At 50.8% G+C, this 20884-nt stretch overlaps 19 non-coding genes across 19 annotated transcripts; all 19 read right to left on the reverse strand.

Moving 5' to 3' along the window:
- Positions 1-321: 321 nt before the first annotated feature.
- On the reverse strand, positions 322-408 carry trnay-gua (transfer RNA tyrosine (anticodon GUA)). The gene is given in 2 exon segments: positions 322-357; positions 372-408. It is a non-coding gene; the product is annotated as a tRNA-Tyr (tRNA).
- Positions 409-1685: 1277 nt separating this feature from the next.
- On the reverse strand, positions 1686-1772 carry trnay-gua (transfer RNA tyrosine (anticodon GUA)). Its single transcript is given in 2 exon segments — positions 1686-1721; positions 1736-1772. It is a non-coding gene; the product is annotated as a tRNA-Tyr (tRNA).
- A 595-nt stretch (positions 1773-2367) lies between these two features.
- trnay-gua (transfer RNA tyrosine (anticodon GUA)) lies at positions 2368-2454 on the reverse strand. The gene is given in 2 exon segments: positions 2368-2403; positions 2418-2454. It is a non-coding gene; the product is annotated as a tRNA-Tyr (tRNA).
- Positions 2455-3731: 1277 nt separating this feature from the next.
- trnay-gua (transfer RNA tyrosine (anticodon GUA)) lies at positions 3732-3818 on the reverse strand. The gene is given in 2 exon segments: positions 3732-3767; positions 3782-3818. It is a non-coding gene; the product is annotated as a tRNA-Tyr (tRNA).
- A 1959-nt stretch (positions 3819-5777) lies between these two features.
- trnay-gua (transfer RNA tyrosine (anticodon GUA)) lies at positions 5778-5864 on the reverse strand. Its single transcript is given in 2 exon segments — positions 5778-5813; positions 5828-5864. It is a non-coding gene; the product is annotated as a tRNA-Tyr (tRNA).
- Positions 5865-7143: 1279 nt separating this feature from the next.
- trnay-gua (transfer RNA tyrosine (anticodon GUA)) lies at positions 7144-7230 on the reverse strand. The gene is given in 2 exon segments: positions 7144-7179; positions 7194-7230. It is a non-coding gene; the product is annotated as a tRNA-Tyr (tRNA).
- A 595-nt stretch (positions 7231-7825) lies between these two features.
- Positions 7826-7912, reverse strand: trnay-gua (transfer RNA tyrosine (anticodon GUA)). The gene is given in 2 exon segments: positions 7826-7861; positions 7876-7912. It is a non-coding gene; the product is annotated as a tRNA-Tyr (tRNA).
- Positions 7913-9189: 1277 nt separating this feature from the next.
- On the reverse strand, positions 9190-9276 carry trnay-gua (transfer RNA tyrosine (anticodon GUA)). The gene is given in 2 exon segments: positions 9190-9225; positions 9240-9276. It is a non-coding gene; the product is annotated as a tRNA-Tyr (tRNA).
- A 1278-nt stretch (positions 9277-10554) lies between these two features.
- On the reverse strand, positions 10555-10641 carry trnay-gua (transfer RNA tyrosine (anticodon GUA)). The gene is given in 2 exon segments: positions 10555-10590; positions 10605-10641. It is a non-coding gene; the product is annotated as a tRNA-Tyr (tRNA).
- A 594-nt stretch (positions 10642-11235) lies between these two features.
- Positions 11236-11322, reverse strand: trnay-gua (transfer RNA tyrosine (anticodon GUA)). The gene is given in 2 exon segments: positions 11236-11271; positions 11286-11322. It is a non-coding gene; the product is annotated as a tRNA-Tyr (tRNA).
- A 596-nt stretch (positions 11323-11918) lies between these two features.
- On the reverse strand, positions 11919-12005 carry trnay-gua (transfer RNA tyrosine (anticodon GUA)). Its single transcript is given in 2 exon segments — positions 11919-11954; positions 11969-12005. It is a non-coding gene; the product is annotated as a tRNA-Tyr (tRNA).
- Positions 12006-12600: 595 nt separating this feature from the next.
- On the reverse strand, positions 12601-12687 carry trnay-gua (transfer RNA tyrosine (anticodon GUA)). Its single transcript is given in 2 exon segments — positions 12601-12636; positions 12651-12687. It is a non-coding gene; the product is annotated as a tRNA-Tyr (tRNA).
- A 595-nt stretch (positions 12688-13282) lies between these two features.
- trnay-gua (transfer RNA tyrosine (anticodon GUA)) lies at positions 13283-13369 on the reverse strand. The gene is given in 2 exon segments: positions 13283-13318; positions 13333-13369. It is a non-coding gene; the product is annotated as a tRNA-Tyr (tRNA).
- Positions 13370-13964: 595 nt separating this feature from the next.
- trnay-gua (transfer RNA tyrosine (anticodon GUA)) lies at positions 13965-14051 on the reverse strand. The gene is given in 2 exon segments: positions 13965-14000; positions 14015-14051. It is a non-coding gene; the product is annotated as a tRNA-Tyr (tRNA).
- A 1277-nt stretch (positions 14052-15328) lies between these two features.
- trnay-gua (transfer RNA tyrosine (anticodon GUA)) lies at positions 15329-15415 on the reverse strand. The gene is given in 2 exon segments: positions 15329-15364; positions 15379-15415. It is a non-coding gene; the product is annotated as a tRNA-Tyr (tRNA).
- Positions 15416-16010: 595 nt separating this feature from the next.
- trnay-gua (transfer RNA tyrosine (anticodon GUA)) lies at positions 16011-16097 on the reverse strand. The gene is given in 2 exon segments: positions 16011-16046; positions 16061-16097. It is a non-coding gene; the product is annotated as a tRNA-Tyr (tRNA).
- A 1277-nt stretch (positions 16098-17374) lies between these two features.
- On the reverse strand, positions 17375-17461 carry trnay-gua (transfer RNA tyrosine (anticodon GUA)). The gene is given in 2 exon segments: positions 17375-17410; positions 17425-17461. It is a non-coding gene; the product is annotated as a tRNA-Tyr (tRNA).
- A 1278-nt stretch (positions 17462-18739) lies between these two features.
- trnay-gua (transfer RNA tyrosine (anticodon GUA)) lies at positions 18740-18826 on the reverse strand. Its single transcript is given in 2 exon segments — positions 18740-18775; positions 18790-18826. It is a non-coding gene; the product is annotated as a tRNA-Tyr (tRNA).
- Positions 18827-20103: 1277 nt separating this feature from the next.
- Positions 20104-20190, reverse strand: trnay-gua (transfer RNA tyrosine (anticodon GUA)). The gene is given in 2 exon segments: positions 20104-20139; positions 20154-20190. It is a non-coding gene; the product is annotated as a tRNA-Tyr (tRNA).
- Positions 20191-20884: the final 694 nt, after the last annotated feature.

Below are 20884 nucleotides of genomic sequence, written 5' to 3' on the forward strand. Positions count from 1 at the left end.
GTCCCCCCCCCACCCACATGCTGGGCTGTGTAGGTTGAAGGAATGTAAAGCGTCCTCCTTCTGCTACTTCCTTTTTTGCCAAACTTCTAAACGACACGTTGCTGCCTCATTCACCACCTCCACACACCCACACCAGCGTGGCTTTATGTTTTCAAGTCTGCAAGTCTTTTAGGGAGGCAAGATAAAGTTTGAGAAATTTGAATGGAACAATGTAAATGATCCGTCACTGCCTTCAGCATATTGCACTCTGGCATGCCAGTGCATCTGCAGGCAGGCACCTGGCCATGATATCCCGCAGTGGCACGAGGGAAAAGAAAAGTCTCCTTCGAGCCGGATTTGAACCAGCGACCTAAGGATCGCCTTATTAACAACTACAGTCCTCCGCTCTACCAACTGAGCTATCGAAGGTGCTATGCTAAAGGGTTGGACTGAAAACTGACAAGTGCGTTTAGGACAGACTCTCATGCACTCCTATGATTGTAGAGCGAGTACATCCGGCAAAAGCCTAGCCCTAGCCCCTAAACTTAATCCTATCTCCTTCCTTTCAGACGTAGCTGAAAACGGTGGCCCTGGTGGTCTAGTGGCTAGGATTCGGCGGTCTCACCGCTGCGGGCGGGTTCGATTCCCGGTCAGGGAAGTGTGTGCTTTCTTGCACACCAAGTCCACTACAAGACTCTGGAAGGTCCCCCCCCCACCCACATGCTGGGCTGTGTAGGTTGAAGGAATGTAAAGCGTCCTCCTTCTGCTACTTCCTTTTTTGCCAAACTTCTAAACGACACGTTGCTGCCTCATTCACCACCTCCACACACCCACACCAGCGTGGCTTTATGTTTTCAAGTCTGCAAGTCTTTTAGGGAGGCAAGATAAAGTTTGAGAAATTTGAATGGAACAATGTAAATGATCCGTCACTGCCTTCAGCATATTGCACTCTGGCATGCCAGTGCATCTGCAGGCAGGCACCTGGCCATGATATCCCGCAGTGGCACGAGGGAAAAGAAAAGTCTCCTTCGAGCCGGATTTGAACCAGCGACCTAAGGATCGCCTTATTAACAACTACAGTCCTCCGCTCTACCAACTGAGCTATTGAAGGTGCTATGCTAAAGGGTTGGACTGAAAACTGACAAGTGCGTTTAGGACAGACTCTCATGCACTCCTATGATTGTAGAGCGAGTACATCCGGCAAAAGCCTAGCCCTAGCCCCTGAACTTAATCCTATCTCCTTCCTTTCAGACGTAGCTGAAAACGGTGGCCCTGGTGGTCTAGTGGCTAGGATTCGGCGCTCTCACCGCTGCGGCCGGGTTCGATTCCCGGTCAGGGAAGTGTGTGCTTTCTTGCACACCAAGTCCACTACAAGACTCTGGAAGGTCCCCCCCCCACCCACATGCTGGGCTGTGTAGGTTGAAGGAATGTAAAGCGTCCTCCTTCTGCTACTTCCTTTTTTGCCAAACTTCTAAACGACACGTTGCTGCCTCATTCACCACCTCCACACACCCACACCAGCGTGGCTTTATGTTTTCAAGTCTGCAAGTCTTTTAGGGAGGCAAGATAAAGTTTGAGAAATTTGAATGGAACAGTGTAAATGATCCGTCACTGCCTTCAGCATATTGCACTCTGGCATGCCAGTGCATCTGCAGGCAGGCACCTGGCCATGATATCCCGCAGTGGCACGAGGGAAAAGAAAAGTCTCCTTCGAGCCGGATTTGAACCAGCGACCTAAGGATCGCCTTATTAACAACTACAGTCCTCCGCTCTACCAACTGAGCTATCGAAGGTGCTATGTTAAGGGTTGGACTGAAAACTGACAAGTGCGTTTAGGACAGACTCTCATGCACTCCTATGATTGTAGAGCGAGTACATCCGGCAAAAGCCTAGCCCTAGCCCCTGAACTTAATCCTATCCCCTTCCTTTCAGACGTAGCTGAAAACGGTGGCCCTGGTGGTCTAGTGGCTAGGATTCGGCGCTCTCACCGCTGCGGCCGGGTTCGATTCCCGGTCAGGGAAGTGTGTGCTTTCTTGCACACCAAGTCCACTACAAGACTCTGGAAAGTCCCCCCCCCCAACCAGATGCTGGGCTGTGTAGGTTGAAGGAATGTAAAGCGTCCTCCTTCTGCTACTCCCTTTTTTGCCAAACTTCTAAACGACACGTTGCTGCCTCATTCACCACCTCCACACACCCACACCAGCGTGGCTTTATGTTTTCAAGTCTGCAAGTCTTTTAGGGAGGCAAGATAAAGTTTGAGAAATTTGAATGGAACAATGTAAATGATCCGTCACTGCCTTCAGCATATTGCACTCTGGCATGCCAGTGCATCTGCAGGCAGGCACCTGGCCATGATATCCCGCAGTGGCACGAGGGAAAAGAAAAGTCTCCTTCAAGCCGGATTTGAACCAGCGACCTAAGGATCGCCTTATTAACAACTACAGTCCTCCGCTCTACCAACTGAGCTATCGAAGGTGCTATGCTAAAGGGTTGGACTGAAAACTGACAAGTGCGTTTAGGACAGACTCTCATGCACTCCTATGATTGCAGAGCGAGTACATCCGGCAAAAGCCTAGCCCTAGCCCCTGAACTTAATCCTATCTCCTTCCTTTCAGACGTAGCTGAAAACGGCGGCCCTGGTGGTCTAGTGGCTAGGATTCGGCGCTCTCACCGCTGCGGCCGGGTTCGATTCCCGGTCAGGGAAGTGTGTGCTTTCTTGCACACCAAGTCCACTACAAGACTCTGGAAGGTCCCCCCCCCACCCACATGCTGGGCTGTGTAGGTTGAAGGAATGTAAAGCGTCCTCCTTCTGCTACTTCCTTTTTTGCCAAACTTCTAAACGACACGTTGCTGCCTCATTCACCACCTCCACACACCCACACCAGCGTGGCTTTATGTTTTCAAGTCTGCAAGTCTTTTAGGGAGGCAAGATAAAGTTTGAGAAATTTGAATGGAACAATGTAAATGATCCGTCACTGCCTTCAGCATATTGCACTCTGGCATGCCAGTGCATCTGCAGGCAGGCACCTGGCCATGATATCCCGCAGTGGCACGAGGGAAAAGAAAAGTCTCCTTCGAGCCGGATTTGAACCAACGACCTAAGGATCGCCTTATTAACAACTACAGTCCTCCGCTCTACCAACTGAGCTATCGAAGGTGCTGTGCTAAAGGGTTGGACTGAAAACTGACAAGTGCGTTTAGGACAGACTCTCATGCACTCCTATGATTGTAGAGCGAGTACATCCGGCAAAAGCCTAGCCCTAGCCCCTGAACTTAATCCTATCTCCTTCCTTTCAGACGTAGCTGAAAACGGTGGCCCTGGTGGTCTAGTGGCTAGGATTCGGCGGTCTCACCGCTGCGGGCGGGTTCGATTCCCGGTCAGGGAAGTGTGTGCTTTCTTGCACACCAAGTCCACTACAAGACTCTGGAAGGTCCCCCCCCCACCCACATGCTGGGCTGTGTAGGTTGAAGGAATGTAAAGCGTCCTCCTTCTGCTACTTCCTTTTTTGCCAAACTTCTAAACGACACGTTGCTGCCTCATTCACCACCTCCACACACCCACACCAGCGTGGCTTTATGTTTTCAAGTCTGCAAGTCTTTTAGGGAGGCAAGATAAAGTTTGAGAAATTTGAATGGAACAATGTAAATGATCCGTCACTGCCTTCAGCATATTGCACTCTGGCATGCCAGTGCATCTGCAGGCAGGCACCTGGCCATGATATCCCGCAGTGGCACGAGGGAAAAGAAAAGTCTCCTTCGAGCCGGATTTGAACCAGCGACCTAAGGATCGCCTTATTAACAACTACAGTCCTCCGCTCTACCAACTGAGCTATCGAAGGTGCTATGCTAAAGGGTTGGACTGAAAACTGACAAGTGCGTTTAGGACAGACTCTCATGCACTCCTATGATTGTAGAGCGAGTACATCCGGCAAAAGCCTAGCCCTAGCCCCTAAACTTAATCCTATCTCCTTCCTTTCAGACGTAGCTGAAAACGGTGGCCCTGGTGGTCTAGTGGCTAGGATTCGGCGGTCTCACCGCTGCGGGCGGGTTCGATTCCCGGTCAGGGAAGTGTGTGCTTTCTTGCACACCAAGTCCACTACAAGACTCTGGAAGGTCCCCCCCCCACCCACATGCTGGGCTGTGTAGGTTGAAGGAATGTAAAGCGTCCTCCTTCTGCTACTTCCTTTTTTGCCAAACTTCTAAACGACACGTTGCTGCCTCATTCACCACCTCCACACACCCACACCAGCGTGGCTTTATGTTTTCAAGTCTGCAAGTCTTTTAGGGAGGCAAGATAAAGTTTGAGAAATTTGAATGGAACAATGTAAATGATCCGTCACTGCCTTCAGCATATTGCACTCTGGCATGCCAGTGCATCTGCAGGCAGGCACCTGGCCATGATATCCCGCAGTGGCACGAGGGAAAAGAAAAGTCTCCTTCGAGCCGGATTTGAACCAGCGACCTAAGGATCGCCTTATTAACAACTACAGTCCTCCGCTCTACCAACTGAGCTATTGAAGGTGCTATGCTAAAGGGTTGGACTGAAAACTGACAAGTGCGTTTAGGACAGACTCTCATGCACTCCTATGATTGTAGAGCGAGTACATCCGGCAAAAGCCTAGCCCTAGCCCCTGAACTTAATCCTATCTCCTTCCTTTCAGACGTAGCTGAAAACGGTGGCCCTGGTGGTCTAGTGGCTAGGATTCGGCGCTCTCACCGCTGCGGCCGGGTTCGATTCCCGGTCAGGGAAGTGTGTGCTTTCTTGCACACCAAGTCCACTACAAGACTCTGGAAGGTCCCCCCCCCACCCACATGCTGGGCTGTGTAGGTTGAAGGAATGTAAAGCGTCCTCCTTCTGCTACTTCCTTTTTTGCCAAACTTCTAAACGACACGTTGCTGCCTCATTCACCACCTCCACACACCCACACCAGCGTGGCTTTATGTTTTCAAGTCTGCAAGTCTTTTAGGGAGGCAAGATAAAGTTTGAGAAATTTGAATGGAACAGTGTAAATGATCCGTCACTGCCTTCAGCATATTGCACTCTGGCATGCCAGTGCATCTGCAGGCAGGCACCTGGCCATGATATCCCGCAGTGGCACGAGGGAAAAGAAAAGTCTCCTTCGAGCCGGATTTGAACCAGCGACCTAAGGATCGCCTTATTAACAACTACAGTCCTCCGCTCTACCAACTGAGCTATTGAAGGTGCTATGCTAAAGGGTTGGACTGAAAACTGACAAGTGCGTTTAGGACAGACTCTCATGCACTCCTATGATTGTAGAGCGAGTACATCCGGCAAAAGCCTAGCCCTAGCCCCTGAACTTAATCCTATCTCCTTCCTTTCAGACGTAGCTGAAAACGGTGGCCCTGGTGGTCTAGTGGCTAGGATTCGGCGCTCTCACCGCTGCGGCCGGGTTCGATTCCCGGTCAGGGAAGTGTGTGCTTTCTTGCACACCAAGTCCACTACAAGACTCTGGAAGGTCCCCCCCCCACCCACATGCTGGGCTGTGTAGGTTGAAGGAATGTAAAGCGTCCTCCTTCTGCTACTTCCTTTTTTGCCAAACTTCTAAACGACACGTTGCTGCCTCATTCACCACCTCCACACACCCACACCAGCGTGGCTTTATGTTTTCAAGTCTGCAAGTCTTTTAGGGAGGCAAGATAAAGTTTGAGAAATTTGAATGGAACAGTGTAAATGATCCGTCACTGCCTTCAGCATATTGCACTCTGGCATGCCAGTGCATCTGCAGGCAGGCACCTGGCCATGATATCCCGCAGTGGCACGAGGGAAAAGAAAAGTCTCCTTCGAGCCGGATTTGAACCAGCGACCTAAGGATCGCCTTATTAACAACTACAGTCCTCCGCTCTACCAACTGAGCTATCGAAGGTGCTATGTTAAGGGTTGGACTGAAAACTGACAAGTGCGTTTAGGACAGACTCTCATGCACTCCTATGATTGTAGAGCGAGTACATCCGGCAAAAGCCTAGCCCTAGCCCCTGAACTTAATCCTATCCCCTTCCTTTCAGACGTAGCTGAAAACGGTGGCCCTGGTGGTCTAGTGGCTAGGATTCGGCGCTCTCACCGCTGCGGCCGGGTTCGATTCCCGGTCAGGGAAGTGTGTGCTTTCTTGCACACCAAGTCCACTACAAGACTCTGGAAAGTCCCCCACCCCCAACCAGATGCTGGGCTGTGTAGGTTGAAGGAATGTAAAGCGTCCTCCTTCTGCTAGTTCCTTTTTTGCCAAACTTCTAAACGACACGTTGCTGCCTCATTCACCACCTCCACACACCCACACCAGCGTGGCTTTATGTTTTCAAGTCTGCAAGTCTTTTAGGGAGGCAAGATAAAGTTTGAGAAATTTGAATGGAACAATGTAAATGATCCGTCACTGCCTTCAGCATATTGCACTCTGGCATGCCAGTGCATCTGCAGGCAGGCACCTGGCCATGATATCCCGCAGTGGCACGAGGGAAAAGAAAAGTCTCCTTCGAGCCGGATTTGAACCAGCGACCTAAGGATCGCCTTATTAACAACTACAGTGCTCCGCTCTACCAACTGAGCTATCGAAGGTGCTATGCTAAAGGGTTGGACTGAAAACTGACAAGTGCGTTTAGGACAGACTCTCATGCACTCCTATGATTGTAGAGCGAGTACATCCGGCAAAAGCCTAGCCCTAGCCCCTGAACTTAATCCTATCTCCTTCCTTTCAGACGTAGCTGAAAACGGTGGCCTTGGTGGTCTAGTGGCTAGGATTCGGCGCTCTCACCGCTGCGGCCGGGTTCGATTCCCGGTCAGGGAAGTGTGTGCTTTCTTGCACACCAAGTCCACTACAAGACTCTGGAAAGTCCCCCCCCCCAACCAGATGCTGGGCTGTGTAGGTTGAAGGAATGTAAAGCGTCCTCCTTCTGCTACTCCCTTTTTTGCCAAACTTCTAAACGACACGTTGCTGCCTCATTCACCACCTCCACACACCCACACCAGCGTGGCTTTATGTTTTCAAGTCTGCAAGTCTTTTAGGGAGGCAAGATAAAGTTTGAGAAATTTGAATGGAACAATGTAAATGATCCGTCACTGCCTTCAGCATATTGCACTCTGGCATGCCAGTGCATCTGCAGGCAGGCACCTGGCCATGATATCCCGCAGTGGCACGAGGGAAAAGAAAAGTCTCCTTCAAGCCGGATTTGAACCAGCGACCTAAGGATCGCCTTATTAACAACTACAGTCCTCCGCTCTACCAACTGAGCTATCGAAGGTGCTATGCTAAAGGGTTGGACTGAAAACTGACAAGTGCGTTTAGGACAGACTCTCATGCACTCCTATAATTGCAGAGCGAGTACATCCGGCAAAAGCCTAGCCCTAGCCCCTGAACTTAATCCTATCTCCTTCCTTTCAGACGTAGCTGAAAACGGCGGCCCTGGTGGTCTAGTGGCTAGGATTCGGCGCTCTCACCGCTGCGGCCGGGTTCGATTCCCGGTCAGGGAAGTGTGTGCTTTCTTGCACACCAAGTCCACTACAAGACTCTGGAAGGTCCCCCCCCCACCCACATGCTGGGCTGTGTAGGTTGAAGGAATGTAAAGCGTCCTCCTTCTGCTACTTCCTTTTTTGCCAAACTTCTAAACGACACGTTGCTGCCTCATTCACCACCTCCACACACCCACACCAGCGTGGCTTTATGTTTTCAAGTCTGCAAGTCTTTTAGGGAGGCAAGATAAAGTTTGAGAAATTTGAATGGAACAATGTAAATGATCCGTCACTGCCTTCAGCATATTGCACTCTGGCATGCCAGTGCATCTGCAGGCAGGCACCTGGCCATGATATCCCGCAGTGGCACGAGGGAAAAGAAAAGTCTCCTTCGAGCCGGATTTGAACCAGCGACCTAAGGATCGCCTTATTAACAACTACAGTCCTCCGCTCTACCAACTGAGCTATCGAAGGTGCTATGCTAAAGGGTTGGACTGAAAACTGACAAGTGCGTTTAGGACAGACTCTCATGCACTCCTATGATTGTAGAGCGAGTACATCCGGCAAAAGCCTAGCCCTAGCCCCTAAACTTAATCCTATCTCCTTCCTTTCAGACGTAGCTGAAAACGGTGGCCCTGGTGGTCTAGTGGCTAGGATTCGGCGCTCTCACCGCTGCGGCCGGGTTCGATTCCCGGTCAGGGAAGTGTGTGCTTTCTTGCACACCAAGTCCACTACAAGACTCTGGAAGGTCCCCCCCCCACCCACATGCTGGGCTGTGTAGGTTGAAGGAATGTAAAGCGTCCTCCTTCTGCTACTTCCTTTTTTGCCAAACTTCTAAACGACACGTTGCTGCCTCATTCACCACCTCCACACACCCACACCAGCGTGGCTTTATGTTTTCAAGTCTGCAAGTCTTTTAGGGAGGCAAGATAAAGTTTGAGAAATTTGAATGGAACAATGTAAATGATCCGTCACTGCCTTCAGCATATTGCACTCTGGCATGCCAGTGCATCTGCAGGCAGGCACCTGGCCATGATATCCCGCAGTGGCACGAGGGAAAAGAAAAGTCTCCTTCGAGCCGGATTTGAACCAGCGACCTAAGGATCGCCTTATTAACAACTACAGTCCTCCGCTCTACCAACTGAGCTATTGAAGGTGCTATGCTAAAGGGTTGGACTGAAAACTGACAAGTGCGTTTAGGACAGACTCTCATGCACTCCTATGATTGTAGAGCGAGTACATCCGGCAAAAGCCTAGCCCTAGCCCCTGAACTTAATCCTATCTCCTTCCTTTCAGACGTAGCTGAAAACGGTGGCCCTGGTGGTCTAGTGGCTAGGATTCGGCGCTCTCACCGCTGCGGCCGGGTTCGATTCCCGGTCAGGGAAGTGTGTGCTTTCTTGCACACCAAGTCCACTACAAGACTCTGGAAGGTCCCCCCCCCACCCACATGCTGGGCTGTGTAGGTTGAAGGAATGTAAAGCGTCCTCCTTCTGCTACTTCCTTTTTTGCCAAACTTCTAAACGACACGTTGCTGCCTCATTCACCACCTCCACACACCCACACCAGCGTGGCTTTATGTTTTCAAGTCTGCAAGTCTTTTAGGGAGGCAAGATAAAGTTTGAGAAATTTGAATGGAACAGTGTAAATGATCCGTCACTGCCTTCAGCATATTGCGCTCTGGCATGCCAGTGCATCTGCAGGCAGGCACCTGGCCATGATATCCCGCAGTGGCACGAGGGAAAAGAAAAGTCTCCTTCGAGCCGGATTTGAACCAGCGACCTAAGGATCGCCTTATTAACAACTACAGTCCTCCGCTCTACCAACTGAGCTATCGAAGGTGCTATGTTAAGGGTTGGACTGAAAACTGACAAGTGCGTTTAGGACAGACTCTCATGCACTCCTATGATTGTAGAGCGAGTACATCCGGCAAAAGCCTAGCCCTAGCCCCTGAACTTAATCCTATCCCCTTCCTTTCAGACGTAGCTGAAAACGGTGGCCCTGGTGGTCTAGTGGCTAGGATTCGGCGCTCTCACCGCTGCGGCCGGGTTCGATTCCCGGTCAGGGAAGTGTGTGCTTTCTTGCACACCAAGTCCACTACAAGACTCTGGAAAGTCCCCCACCCCCAACCAGATGCTGGGCTGTGTAGGTTGAAGGAATGTAAAGCGTCCTCCTTCTGCTAGTTCCTTTTTTGCCAAACTTCTAAACGACACGTTGCTGCCTCATTCACCACCTCCACACACCCACACCAGCGTGGCTTTATGTTTTCAAGTCTGCAAGTCTTTTAGGGAGGCAAGATAAAGTTTGAGAAATTTGAATGGAACAATGTAAATGATCCGTCACTGCCTTCAGCATATTGCACTCTGGCATGCCAGTGCATCTGCAGGCAGGCACCTGGCCATGATATCCCGCAGTGGCACGAGGGAAAAGAAAAGTCTCCTTCGAGCCAAATTTGAACCAGCGACCTAAGGATCGCCTTATTAACAACTACAGTGCTCCGCTCTACCAACTGAGCTATCGAAGGTGCTATGCTAAAGGGTTGGACTGAAAACTGACAAGTGCGTTTAGGACAGACTCTCATGCACTCCTATGATTGTAGAGCGAGTACATCCGGCAAAAGCCTAGCCCTAGCCCCTGAACTTAATCCTATCTCCTTCCTTTCAGACGTAGCTGAAAACGGTGGCCCTGGTGGTCTAGTGGCTAGGATTCGGCGCTCTCACCGCTGCGGCCGGGTTCGATTCCCGGTCAGGGAAGTGTGTGCTTTCTTGCACACCAAGTCCACTACAAGACTCTGGAAGGTCCCCCCCCCACCCACATGCTGGGCTGTGTAGGTTGAAGGAATGTAAAGCGTCCTCCTTCTGCTACTTCCTTTTTTGCCAAACTTCTAAACGACACGTTGCTGCCTCATTCACCACCTCCACACACCCACACCAGCGTGGCTTTATGTTTTCAAGTCTGCAAGTCTTTTAGGGAGGCAAGATAAAGTTTGAGAAATTTGAATGGAACAGTGTAAATGATCCGTCACTGCCTTCAGCATATTGCACTCTGGCATGCCAGTGCATCTGCAGGCAGGCACTTGGCCATGATATCCCGCAGTGGCACGAGGGAAAAGAAAAGTCTCCTTCGAGCCGGATTTGAACCAGCGACCTAAGGATCGCCTTATTAACAACTACAGTCCTCCGCTCTACCAACTGAGCTATCAAAGGTGCTATGTTATGGGTTGGACTGAAAACTGACAAGTGCGTTTAGGACAGACTCTCATGCACTCCTATGATTGTAGAGGGAGTACATCCGGCAAAAGCCTAGCCCTAGCCCCTGAACTTAATCCTATCTCCTTCCTTTCAGACGTAGCTGAAAACGGTGGCCCTGGTGGTCTAGTGGCTAGGATTCGGCGCTCTCACCGCTGCGGCCGGGTTCGATTCCCGGTCAGGGAAGTGTGTGCTTTCTTGCACACCAAGTCCACTACAAGACTCTGGAAGGTCCCCCCCCCACCCACATGCTGGGCTGTGTAGGTTGAAGGAATGTAAAGCGTCCTCCTTCTGCTACTTCCTTTTTTGCCAAACTTCTAAACGACACGTTGCTGCCTCATTCACCACCTCCACACACCCACACCAGCGTGGCTTTATGTTTTCAAGTCTGCAAGTCTTTTAGGGAGGCAAGATAAAGTTTGAGAAATTTGAATGGAACAATGTAAATGATCCGTCACTGCCTTCAGCATATTGCACTCTGGCATGCCAGTGCATCTGCAGGCAGGCACCTGGCCATGATATCCCGCAGTGGCACGAGGGAAAAGAAAAGTCTCCTTCGAGCCGGATTTGAACCAGCGACCTAAGGATCGCCTTATTAACAACTACAGTCCTCCGCTCTACCAACTGAGCTATCAAAGGTGCTATGCTAAAGGGTTGGACTGAAAACTGACAAGTGCGTTTAGGACAGACTCTCATGCACTCCTATGATTGTAGAGCGAGAACATCCGGCAAAAGCCTAGCCCTAGCCCCTGAACTTAATCCTATCTCCTTCCTTTCAGACGTAGCTGAAAACGGTGGCCCTGGTGGTCTAGTGGCTAGGATTCGGCGCTCTCACCGCTGCGGCCGGGTTCGATTCCCGGTCAGGGAAGTGTGTGCTTTCTTGCACACCAAGTCCACTACAAGACTCTGGAAAGTCCCCCCCCCCAACCAGATGCTGGGCTGTGTAGGTTGAAGGAATGTAAAGCGTCCTCCTTCTGCTACTCCCTTTTTTGCCAAACTTCTAAACGACACGTTGCTGCCTCATTCACCACCTCCACACACCCACACCAGCGTGGCTTTATGTTTTCAAGTCTGCAAGTCTTTTAGGGAGGCAAGATAAAGTTTGAGAAATTTGAATGGAACAATGTAAATGATCCGTCACTGCCTTCAGCATATTGCACTCTGGCATGCCAGTGCATCTGCAGGCAGGCACCTGGCCATGATATCCCGCAGTGGCACGAGGGAAAAGAAAAGTCTCCTTCGAGCCGGATTTGAACCAGCGACCTAAGGATCGCCTTATTAACAACTACAGTCCTCCGCTCTACCAACTGAGCTATCGAAGGTGCTATGCTAAAAGGTTGGACTGAAAACTGACAAGTGCGTTTAGGACAGACTCTCATGCACTCCTATGATTGCAGAGCGAGTACATCCGGCAAAAGCCTAGCCCTAGCCCCTGAACTTAATCCTATCTCCTTCCTTTCAGACGTAGCTGAAAACGGTGGCCCTGGTGGTCTAGTGGCTAGGATTCGGCGCTCTCACCGCTGTGGCCGGGTTCGATTCCCGGTCAGGGAAGTGTGTGCTTTCTTGCACACCAAGTCCACTACAAGACTCTGGAAGGTCCCCCCCCCACCCACATGCTGGGCTGTGTAGGTTGAAGGAATGTAAAGCGTCCTCCTTCTGCTACTTCCTTTTTTGCCAAACTTCTAAACGACACGTTGCTGCCTCATTCACCACCTCCACACACCCACACCAGCGTGGCTTTATGTTTTCAAGTCTGCAAGTCTTTTAGGGAGGCAAGATAAAGTTTGAGAAATTTGAATGGAACAATGTAAATGATCCGTCACTGCCTTCAGCATATTGCACTCTGGCATGCCAGTGCATCTGCAGGCAGGCACCTGGCCATGATATCCCGCAGTGGCACGAGGGAAAAGAAAAGTCTCCTTCGAGCCGGATTTGAACCAGCGACCTAAGGATCGCCTTATTAACAACTACAGTCCTCCGCTCTACCAACTGAGCTATCGAAGGTGCTATGCTAAAGGGTTGGACTGAAAACTGACAAGTGCGTTTAGGACAGACTCTCATGCACTCCTATGATTGTAGAGCGAGTACATCCGGCAAAAGCCTAGCCCTAGCCCCTGAACTTAATCCTATCTCCTTCCTTTCAGACGTAGCTGAAAACGGTGGCCCTGGTGGTCTAGTGGCTAGGATTCGGCGCTCTCACCGCTGCGGCCGGGTTCGATTCCCGGTCAGGGAAGTGTGTGCTTTCTTGCACACCAAGTCCACTACAAGACTCTGGAAGGTCCCCCCCCCACCCACATGCTGGGCTGTGTAGGTTGAAGGAATGTAAAGCGTCCTCCTTCTGCTACTTCCTTTTTTGCCAAACTTCTAAACGACACGTTGCTGCCTCATTCACCACCTCCACACACCCACACCAGCGTGGCTTTATGTTTTCAAGTCTGCAAGTCTTTTAGGGAGGCAAGATAAAGTTTGAGAAATTTGAATGGAACAATGTAAATGATCCGTCACTGCCTTCAGCATATTGCACTCTGGCATGCCAGTGCATCTGCAGGCAGGCACCTGGCCATGATATCCCGCAGTGGCACGAGGGAAAAGAAAAGTCTCCTTCGAGCCGGATTTGAACCAGCGACCTAAGGATCGCCTTATTAACAACTACAGTCCTCCGCTCTACCAACTGAGCTATCGAAGGTGCTATGCTAAAGGGTTGGACTGAAAACTGACAAGTGCGTTTAGGACAGACTCTCATGCACTCCTATGATTGTAGAGCGAGTACATCCGGCAAAAGCCTAGCCCTAGCCCCTGAACTTAATCCTATCTCCTTCCTTTCAGACGTAGCTGAAAACGGTGGCCCTGGTGGTCTAGTGGCTAGGATTCGGCGCTCTCACCGCTGCGGCCGGGTTCGATTCCCGGTCAGGGAAGTGTGTGCTTTCTTGCACACCAAGTCCACTACAAGACTCTGGAAGGTCCCCCCCCCACCCACATGCTGGGCTGTGTAGGTTGAAGGAATGTAAAGCGTCCTCCTTCTGCTACTTCCTTTTTTGCCAAACTTCTAAACGACACGTTGCTGCCTCATTCACCACCTCCACACACCCACACCAGCGTGGCTTTATGTTTTCAAGTCTGCAAGTCTTTTAGGGAGGCAAGATAAAGTTTGAGAAATTTGAATGGAACAATGTAAATGATCCGTCACTGCCTTCAGCATATTGCACTCTGGCATGCCAGTGCATCTGCAGGCAGGCACCTGGCCATGATATCCCGCAGTGGCACGAGGGAAAAGAAAAGTCTCCTTCGAGCTGGATTTGAACCAGCGACCTAAGGATCGCCTTATTAACAACTACAGTCCTCCGCTCTACCAACTGAGCTATCGAAGGTGCTATGCTAAAGGGTTGGACTGAAAACTGACAAGTGCGTTTAGGACAGACTCTCATGCACTCCTATGATTGCAGAGCGAGTACATCCGGCAAAAGCCTAGCCCTAGCCCCTGAACTTAATCCTATCTCCTTCCTTTCAGACGTAGCTGAAAACGGTGGCCCTGGTGGTCTAGTGGCTAGGATTCGGCGCTCTCACCGCTGCGGCCGGGTTCGATTCCCGGTCAGGGAAGTGTGTGCTTTCTTGCACACCAAGTCCACTACAAGACTCTGGAAGGTCCCCCCCCCACCCACATGCTGGGCTGTGTAGGTTGAAGGAATGTAAAGCGTCCTCCTTCTGCTACTTCCTTTTTTGCCAAACTTCTAAACGACACGTTGCTGCCTCATTCACCACCTCCACACACCCACACCAGCGTGGCTTTATGTTTTCAAGTCTGCAAGTCTTTTAGGGAGGCAAGATAAAGTTTGAGAAATTTGAATGGAACAATGTAAATGATCCGTCACTGCCTTCAGCATATTGCACTCTGGCATGCCAGTGCATCTGCAGGCAGGCACCTGGCCATGATATCCCGCAGTGGCACGAGGGAAAAGAAAAGTCTCCTTCGAGCCGGATTTGAACCAACGACCTAAGGATCGCCTTATTAACAACTACAGTCCTCCGCTCTACCAACTGAGCTATCGAAGGTGCTATGCTAAGGGATTGGACTGAAAACTGACAAGTGCGTTTAGGACAGACTCTCATGCACTCCTATGATTGTAGAGCGAGTACATCCGGCAAAAGCCTAGCCCTAGCCCCTGAACTTAATCCTATCTCCTTCCTTTCAGACGTAGCTGAAAACGGTGGCCCTGGTGGTCTAGTGGCTAGGATTCGGCGCTCTCACCGCTGCGGCCGGGTTCGATTCCCGGTCAGGGAAGTGTGTGCTTTCTTGCACACCAAGTCCACTACAAGACTCTGGAAGGTCCCCCCCCCACCCACATGCTGGGCTGTGTAGGTTGAAGGAATGTAAAGCGTCCTCCTTCTGCTACTTCCTTTTTTGCCAAACTTCTAAACGACACGTTGCTGCCTCATTCACCACCTCCACACACCCACACCAGCGTGGCTTTATGTTTTCAAGTCTGCAAGTCTTTTAGGGAGGCAAGATAAAGTTTGAGAAATTTGAATGGAACAATGTAAATGATCCGTCACTGCCTTCAGCATATTGCACTCTGGCATGCCAGTGCATCTGCAGGCAGGCACCTGGCCATGATATCCCGCAGTGGCACGAGGGAAAAGAAAAGTCTCCTTCAAGCCGGATTTGAACCAGCGACCTAAGGATCGCCTTATTAACAACTACAGTCCTCCGCTCTACCAACTGAGCTATCGAAGGTGCTATGCTAAAGGGTTGGACTGAAAACTGACAAGTGCGTTTAGGACAGACTCTCATGCACTCCTATGATTGCAGAGCGAGTACATCCGGCAAAAGCCTAGCCCTAGCCCCTGAACTTAATCCTATCTCCTTCCTTTCAGACGTAGCTGAAAACGGCGGCCCTGGTGGTCTAGTGGCTAGGATTCGGCGCTCTCACCGCTGCGGCCGGGTTCGATTCCCGGTCAGGGAAGTGTGTGCTTTCTTGCACACCAAGTCCACTACAAGACTCTGGAAGGTCCCCCCCCCACCCACATGCTGGGCTGTGTAGGTTGAAGGAATGTAAAGCGTCCTCCTTCTGCTACTTCCTTTTTTGCCAAACTTCTAAACGACACGTTGCTGCCTCATTCACCACCTCCACACACCCACACCAGCGTGGCTTTATGTTTTCAAGTCTGCAAGTCTTTTAGGGAGGCAAGATAAAGTTTGAGAAATTTGAATGGAACAATGTAAATGATCCGTCACTGCCTTCAGCATATTGCACTCTGGCATGCCAGTGCATCTGCAGGCAGGCACCTGGCCATGATATCCCGCAGTGGCACGAGGGAAAAGAAAAGTCTCCTTCGAGCCGGATTTGAACCAGCGACCTAAGGATCGCCTTATTAACAACTACAGTCCTCCGCTCTACCAACTGAGCTATCGAAGGTGCTATGCTAAAGGGTTGGACTGAAAACTGACAAGTGCGTTTAGGACAGACTCTCATGCACTCCTATGATTGTAGAGCGAGTACATCCGGCAAAAGCCTAGCCCTAGCCCCTAAACTTAATCCTATCTCCTTCCTTTCAGACGTAGCTGAAAACGGTGGCCCTGGTGGTCTAGTGGCTAGGATTCGGCGCTCTCACCGCTGCGGCCGGGTTCGATTCCCGGTCAGGGAAGTGTGTGCTTTCTTGCACACCAAGTCCACTACAAGACTCTGGAAGGTCCCCCCCCCACCCACATGCTGGGCTGTGTAGGTTGAAGGAATGTAAAGCGTCCTCCTTCTGCTACTTCCTTTTTTGCCAAACTTCTAAACGACACGTTGCTGCCTCATTCACCACCTCCACACACCCACACCAGCGTGGCTTTATGTTTTCAAGTCTGCAAGTCTTTTAGGGAGGCAAGATAAAGTTTGAGAAATTTGAATGGAACAATGTAAATGATCCGTCACTGCCTTCAGCATATTGCACTCTGGCATGCCAGTGCATCTGCAGGCAGGCACCTGGCCATGATATCCCGCAGTGGCACGAGGGAAAAGAAAAGTCTCCTTCGAGCCGGATTTGAACCAGCGACCTAAGGATCGCCTTATTAACAACTACAGTCCTCCGCTCTACCAACTGAGCTATTGAAGGTGCTATGCTAAAGGGTTGGACTGAAAACTGACAAGTGCGTTTAGGACAGACTCTCATGCACTCCTATGATTGTAGAGCGAGTACATCCGGCAAAAGCCTAGCCCTAGCCCCTGAACTTAATCCTATCTCCTTCCTTTCAGACGTAGCTGAAAACGGTGGCCCTGGTGGTCTAGTGGCTAGGATTCGGCGCTCTCACCGCTGCGGCCGGGTTCGATTCCCGGTCAGGGAAGTGTGTGCTTTCTTGCACACCAAGTCCACTACAAGACTCTGGAAGGTCCCCCCCCCACCCACATGCTGGGCTGTGTAGGTTGAAGGAATGTAAAGCGTCCTCCTTCTGCTACTTCCTTTTTTGCCAAACTTCTAAACGACACGTTGCTGCCTCATTCACCACCTCCACACACCCACACCAGCGTGGCTTTATGTTTTCAAGTCTGCAAGTCTTTTAGGGAGGCAAGATAAAGTTTGAGAAATTTGAATGGAACAGTGTAAATGATCCGTCACTGCCTTCAGCATATTGCACTCTGGCATGCCAGTGCATCTGCAGGCAGGCACCTGGCCATGATATCCCGCAGTGGCACGAGGGAAAAGAAAAGTCTCCTTCGAGCCGGATTTGAACCAGCGACCTAAGGATCGCCTTATTAACAACTACAGTCCTCCGCTCTACCAACTGAGCTATCGAAGGTGCTATGTTAAGGGTTGGACTGAAAACTGACAAGTGCGTTTAGGACAGACTCTCATGCACTCCTATGATTGTAGAGCGAGTACATCCGGCAAAAGCCTAGCCCTAGCCCCTGAACTTAATCCTATCCCCTTCCTTTCAGACGTAGCTGAAAACGGTGGCCCTGGTGGTCTAGTGGCTAGGATTCGGCGCTCTCACCGCTGCGGCCGGGTTCGATTCCCGGTCAGGGAAGTGTGTGCTTTCTTGCACACCAAGTCCACTACAAGACTCTGGAAAGTCCCCCACCCCCAACCAGATGCTGGGCTGTGTAGGTTGAAGGAATGTAAAGCGTCCTCCTTCTGCTAGTTCCTTTTTTGCCAAACTTCTAAACGACACGTTGCTGCCTCATTCACCACCTCCACACACCCACACCAGCGTGGCTTTATGTTTTCAAGTCTGCAAGTCTTTTAGGGAGGCAAGATAAAGTTTGAGAAATTTGAATGGAACAATGTAAATGATCCGTCACTGCCTTCAGCATATTGCACTCTGGCATGCCAGTGCATCTGCAGGCAGGCACCTGGCCATGATATCCCGCAGTGGCACGAGGGAAAAGAAAAGTCTCCTTCGAGCCAAATTTGAACCAGCGACCTAAGGATCGCCTTATTAACAACTACAGTCCTCCGCTCTACCAACTGAGCTATCGAAGGTGCTATGCTAAAGGGTTGGACTGAAAACTGACAAGTGCGTTTAGGACAGACTCTCATGCACTCCTATGATTGCAGAGCGAGTACATCCGGCAAAAGCCTAGCCCTAGCCCCTGAACTTAATCCTATCTCCTTCCTTTCAGACGTAGCTGAAAACGGCGGCCCTGGTGGTCTAGTGGCTAGGATTCGGCGCTCTCACCGCTGCGGCCGGGTTCGATTCCCGGTCAGGGAAGTGTGTGCTTTCTTGCACACCAAGTCCACTACAAGACTCTGGAAGGTCCCCCCCCCACCCACATGCTGGGCTGTGTAGGTTGAAGGAATGTAAAGCGTCCTCCTTCTGCTACTTCCTTTTTTGCCAAACTTCTAAACGACACGTTGCTGCCTCATTCACCACCTCCACACACCCACACCAGCGTGGCTTTATGTTTTCAAGTCTGCAAGTCTTTTAGGGAGGCAAGATAAAGTTTGAGAAATTTGAATGGAACAATGTAAATGATCCGTCACTGCCTTCAGCATATTGCACTCTGGCATGCCAGTGCATCTGCAGGCAGGCACCTGGCCATGATATCCCGCAGTGGCACGAGGGAAAAGAAAAGTCTCCTTCGAGCCGGATTTGAACCAGCGACCTAAGGATCGCCTTATTAACAACTACAGTCCTCCGCTCTACCAACTGAGCTATCGAAGGTGCTATGCTAAAGGGTTGGACTGAAAACTGACAAGTGCGTTTAGGACAGACTCTCATGCACTCCTATGATTGTAGAGCGAGTACATCCGGCAAAAGCCTAGCCCTAGCCCCTAAACTTAATCCTATCTCCTTCCTTTCAGACGTAGCTGAAAACGGTGGCCCTGGTGGTCTAGTGGCTAGGATTCGGCGCTCTCACCGCTGCGGCCGGGTTCGATTCCCGGTCAGGGAAGTGTGTGCTTTCTTGCACACCAAGTCCACTACAAGACTCTGGAAGGTCCCCCCCCCACCCACATGCTGGGCTGTGTAGGTTGAAGGAATGTAAAGCGTCCTCCTTCTGCTACTTCCTTTTTTGCCAAACTTCTAAACGACACGTTGCTGCCTCATTCACCACCTCCACACACCCACACCAGCGTGGCTTTATGTTTTCAAGTCTGCAAGTCTTTTAGGGAGGCAAGATAAAGTTTGAGAAATTTGAATGGAACAATGTAAATGATCCGTCACTGCCTTCAGCATATTGCACTCTGGCATGCCAGTGCATCTGCAGGCAGGCACCTGGCCATGATATCCCGCAGTGGCACGAGGGAAAAGAAAAGTCTCCTTCGAGCCGGATTTGAACCAGCGACCTAAGGATCGCCTTATTAACAACTACAGTCCTCCGCTCTACCAACTGAGCTATTGAAGGTGCTATGCTAAAGGGTTGGACTGAAAACTGACAAGTGCGTTTAGGACAGACTCTCATGCACTCCTATGATTGTAGAGCGAGTACATCCGGCAAAAGCCTAGCCCTAGCCCCTGAACTTAATCCTATCTCCTTCCTTTCAGACGTAGCTGAAAACGGTGGCCCTGGTGGTCTAGTGGCTAGGATTCGGCGCTCTCACCGCTGCGGCCGGGTTCGATTCCCGGTCAGGGAAGTGTGTGCTTTCTTGCACACCAAGTCCACTACAAGACTCTGGAAGGTCCCCCCCCCACCCACATGCTGGGCTGTGTAGGTTGAAGGAATGTAAAGCGTCCTCCTTCTGCTACTTCCTTTTTTGCCAAACTTCTAAACGACACGTTGCTGCCTCATTCACCACCTCCACACACCCACACCAGCGTGGCTTTATGTTTTCAAGTCTGCAAGTCTTTTAGGGAGGCAAGATAAAGTTTGAGAAATTTGAATGGAACAGTGTAAATGATCCGTCACTGCCTTCAGCATATTGCACTCTGGCATGCCAGTGCATCTGCAGGCAGGCACCTGGCCATGATATCCCGCAGTGGCACGAGGGAAAAGAAAAGTCTCCTTCGAGCCGGATTTGAACCAGCGACCTAAGGATCGCCTTATTAACAACTACAGTCCTCCGCTCTACCAACTGAGCTATCGAAGGTGCTATGTTAAGGGTTGGACTGAAAACTGACAAGTGCGTTTAGGACAGACTCTCATGCACTCCTATGATTGTAGAGCGAGTACATCCGGCAAAAGCCTAGCCCTAGCCCCTGAACTTAATCCTATCCCCTTCCTTTCAGACGTAGCTGAAAACGGTGGCCCTGGTGGTCTAGTGGCTAGGATTCGGCGCTCTCACCGCTGCGGCCGGGTTCGATTCCCGGTCAGGGAAGTGTGTGCTTTCTTGCACACCAAGTCCACTACAAGACTCTGGAAAGTCCCCCACCCCCAACCAGATGCTGGGCTGTGTAGGTTGAAGGAATGTAAAGCGTCCTCCTTCTGCTAGTTCCTTTTTTGCCAAACTTCTAAACGACACGTTGCTGCCTCATTCACCACCTCCACACACCCACACCAGCGTGGCTTTATGTTTTCAAGTCTGCAAGTCTTTTAGGGAGGCAAGATAAAGTTTGAGAAATTTGAATGGAACAATGTAAATGATCCGTCACTGCCTTCAGCATATTGCACTCTGGCATGCCAGTGCATCTGCAGGCAGGCACCTGGCCATGATATCCCGCAGTGGCACGAGGGAAAAGAAAAGTCTCCTTCGAGCCAAATTTGAACCAGCGACCTAAGGATCGCCTTATTAACAACTACAGTGCTCCGCTCTACCAACTGAGCTATCGAAGGTGCTATGCTAA

This window comes from Hoplias malabaricus, chromosome 8 (genome assembly GCF_029633855.1).
Source record: "Hoplias malabaricus isolate fHopMal1 chromosome 8, fHopMal1.hap1, whole genome shotgun sequence".
Lineage (NCBI taxonomy): Eukaryota > Metazoa > Chordata > Actinopteri > Characiformes > Erythrinidae > Hoplias > Hoplias malabaricus.